The sequence below is a fragment of the Zea mays genome, chromosome 1 (genome assembly GCF_902167145.1).
Source record: "Zea mays cultivar B73 chromosome 1, Zm-B73-REFERENCE-NAM-5.0, whole genome shotgun sequence".
NCBI lineage: Eukaryota > Viridiplantae > Streptophyta > Magnoliopsida > Poales > Poaceae > Zea > Zea mays.
The window spans coordinates 146,929,902-146,933,827 of NC_050096.1; the positions used below are offsets into that span (position 1 = coordinate 146,929,902).

The window sequence follows — 3,926 nt, forward strand, 5'->3', positions numbered from 1 at the left end:
GGCGAATGATTATGACGTTTATCAATATGACAGGGCACTTTTCAATGACGAATTTTGTTGTCATAATATATAAAATGTCGCATGTTAGTGCTAGACCAAATTTATGGCCTCATTAAATCTAATTTATAATTTTATATGAATACTATTTTATATTATCAAAATTTGTGGCCCAATTTTTGGCTTCATTCAACCGTACAAATGTTCACATGACATATTTCACAAAATTTACATATCCAATGACCAAAATTGTGGCAGACAAATTCCAATTCATAGGTCACAATACATCTAGCAAGAAGCAACATTGTTCAACAAAACTTAAGGCTACTAGTAACAAAAATCAACAAACTTGGAGCCACTAAGTCCTACTTGTGAAAAACTAGCAACCAACTATTGATAGAACAACCCGACATAGTTCAACCAACAACCAATTTTCAAAGAAGAAACATACTAGAATAATTCACTGTTGGGGGCTTAGAAACTTTATGGCCTTAGATTGTGCTGGCCCTGGTTGAATTTTAGCATTTAACAAAGGAGGACGTGCATTTCTTGTGATGTCATCTTTACAACTTCTATTTCCTCATAATGTTTTACCCTTGAAGTTTCTGATTCCGTCTTCAAGTTATCCAACACTTGTCAAAGTTTTGTTTTTTCTTGCTTCTCATTCTCAAGCTCAACCTGAAGATCCTGAACCTATAAATAAGCATAACTTATTTACTTCATATGTAACCATGCACACACAGCCAAACAAGAACAAAAACATAGTTAAAAATATGTATACAAATACATAATCAGACATAAAGCATCAAATGGTCTACATATATGGTTAATTTGGGAACAAATGACTTATGCTTTTATAGAAAAAATGTTGCATGCTGCTACAGTATTCAAATTAGTATTGATACTTCATTAGTATGAACATAAACTCAGAAAATTAGACATAAACCAAGTAATCTTTTATTTACATATCTTTTGTGCTGCTAGTTGTGTCTAGAATGCAATATGATCTGGTTGTGGTACCTAGATATGTAATTTCTATGTTTGTGCATGGACAATCTGTTTATGTGGATATCATCTTATTAATCTATGGATTGCATCCATTTATATATTGTGCATTTAGCTATTAGTGGGCAATGTATTATTTTCTCGGCTATATGTTGAATATTAACATCAATCTTTTCTCTATGGAGTTTTTAGTTGGGTTTATACACATATCATGAGCTCAAGAAAAATGGCCTCAACAGTAGTGATAATTTCAGCAGCCTACTTTTCGAACCTCTCGATCACACACTTGTCAATGCCTCCAAGCTTGTAGATCAGGTGGCCAGTGGTGGTCGACTTGCCAGAGTCGACATGGCCAATAACCACAATGTTGAAATGTGACTTCTCTTTACCCATGACTAGAGGTGAAGCTTAAACTGTTAATCAAACGAATCAATTATTAGGAACGCAAGTAAAAATCACACAATACTAAAGCCACTAACAAAACAATTTATTAGATGGGATTAGAAACTAAATTTGGAGTTGCAACTACAGTAATCGGCTTAGAAAAAGCATGGTACATGTTAGCAAGGGATAAAGCAGACCTAGAAACATTCAACAGAGCAAACAATATAATATAAGAAGCACTAAATAATAAACAAAGCAGACTAATAAGTGTTCGCACAGAATTTAGAGCCAACAAAACAAATTCAAAATTTGCTACTTTATAAACCAGATCAGAGCCGGCACCGCCCTATAGTGGCACAACATTATTAGCACTAAAATCATATAAAGAATACCATAAGCTTTGGATAATGTGGCACATGATTATTAATGCTGAATTTGCAAAAAAATAAGATCAACTTCATAGAACATTTATCCACTCATTATTGAAGCACTGTACCAATGCGTAAGGAAAGTGCCATTTTTAAGTGTGTAGACATAATTACACAAGCAAAGCACCACATTATGTTCTATCCTTGACTAGAAAAAAACTAAATAAATATGAGTCTTTCGCTACACAAACATATAAATTATTCACCAAACTTAATCTAAATATAAGAGTCGAGTGCATTAGGCTAGTATAAACATAACTTACCAAATATGGTTTATAAATTCACCGTAAAAAATAATGTATTGTATTGCAAGCACAAGAAAGGTGAACTAAGGAAAGTAAAATACTAATGTTCATGTACTACAAACAGATAGTCACTGCTAACGAACCTTGCGAAAAGCTTACATGCTTTTCAAGAATTTTAGCCAATAGAGAAAGCACAAGGGCGCTCGCCCATCAGAACACTTATATTCAAATATCCGCACGTCTGCAGGCTAGTCGTTTTTATGCCTATTTTCTCTGTTAAATAGATTACACATGGTCGTATACTAACTTACGTGCTGAACCTCCCTTATTGTGCCTTGTTGAAGTATTCAGACTTACTGAATTTAAGCAACTATACTAACTGAACTAAGGGGAAATGACGGTCTTGTTTTGAGATCTATAATCAGACATCGCTGCCTGATAACAATTGACTAACATTAACATACTAATATCAAAAAGATGTGTAGCTCAATTTTGGGATTTGTTAGGTAGAAGAGTATAATGTGAAGTCGATGGACTTATGTACAGTGAAATGCTAAAGTAGGCATTGATGCCTGTCGATGCTTCACGTCCAAAACTTGTGATCAGTTTGTGACTTCGAAATAGAGTTGAAGACATGAACAATATGGTTGACCAATGTTGCAGACACACATTTCATGGTACGACATGAACTATCTAAGAAATTTAGAGACCATAAAGTCACGAGCACTGACAGATGATAAAATGGAAAGATAAAGGGAAACATACTCCAACAATATTCCAATTACTAACACAACCACTTGACAGCAATAATCAAGCATTACTCTATTTAACATCATCGGCAAAGACACACTTTTATCTGTTCCGGCTTTGAATTACACTGAAGTCAGCTGATCTGCACACGCAGATGAGGTACGATAAATGTTGAGACAGGAATTAAGTAGTACCTTGGAACAATTAGCCGCACTCATCTGTGCAGAAGTAGACGCGAAGCTGGCCCTGGTGTAGATTGCTGCAGCGCCTGGAACCCTTCGGAGCTCTTGCCGACGGCCAACCTCGACTCATAGAGGAAGTGTAGCCTCTCCTGCGCCCTGTACCAGCAATATGGGCCAAACCCCATTGAATCGACGCGAACCGACGGACCGACCACTCTGGCAGATCCAACCGAGAGAAGGAAAAAATCTGGAGGAAAGGATGAGAAAGAAGAACACTTACCGAACAAACCGAAGCGAAGGCATGGAAGCAAGCCGGAAGGGGTCCGGGAAGCCGACATCGCCGTGACGAGGAAGAGCGCGGGCTAGAGGCTGGCCACGGTGTCTCGGGGAGGAACACGGCGGGGTGGCGAGCGAGGCATATCTGCGCGGACATGGAGGCGACACAAGAGGGGGCGGCTCAACCGGCGGCTTCATGGGGAGGACGATGGTGGGGCTAGGGGCGGCGCAAGCGGAGATGACACGAGAAGGAAGAAGCGTGCGCGCCCGTGAAGCCATCCATGGCGAGGATACGCCATATTTTTTTTAATAAAAAGAGATAATACATAAGATTAAAGTATAACTCTATATCAAGTTATTTTAAACATATTTAGTATTTATTTATTTTTTTGTTTCGAAAGGCATTTAAACTATAGAGAATAGTAAGCCTGTTTGGTTCGCTGCCTAACTTATCATACTTTGCCTAACTTTTTTGTCTAACGTTAGTTCTTCAATTCGAACGATAAACTTAGACAAAGTGTGGCATATTAGCCACAAACCAAACAGACCCTAAGTATCCTAAAAAGAGACACCCTTTTATGAAACTTTTATCTCAAGCTTTTACTCCATACCATATTTTGAATTATTTTGATCAAAATTTATAATTGTTTTTATTCGAA

General features: G+C 37.3%; 1 pseudogene across 1 annotated transcript; it reads right to left on the minus strand.

Annotated features, from left to right (window-relative positions):
• Positions 1–227: 227 nt before the first annotated feature.
• On the minus strand, positions 228–3,505 carry LOC100382307 (uncharacterized; annotated as a pseudogene). Its single transcript, NR_159448.1, has 4 exons — positions 3,272–3,505; positions 3,004–3,147; positions 1,274–1,415; positions 228–690 (listed from the first exon to the last, which is right to left on the minus strand). The product of NR_159448.1 is annotated as an uncharacterized protein (transcript).
• Between the last annotated feature and the right edge of the window lie 421 nt (positions 3,506–3,926).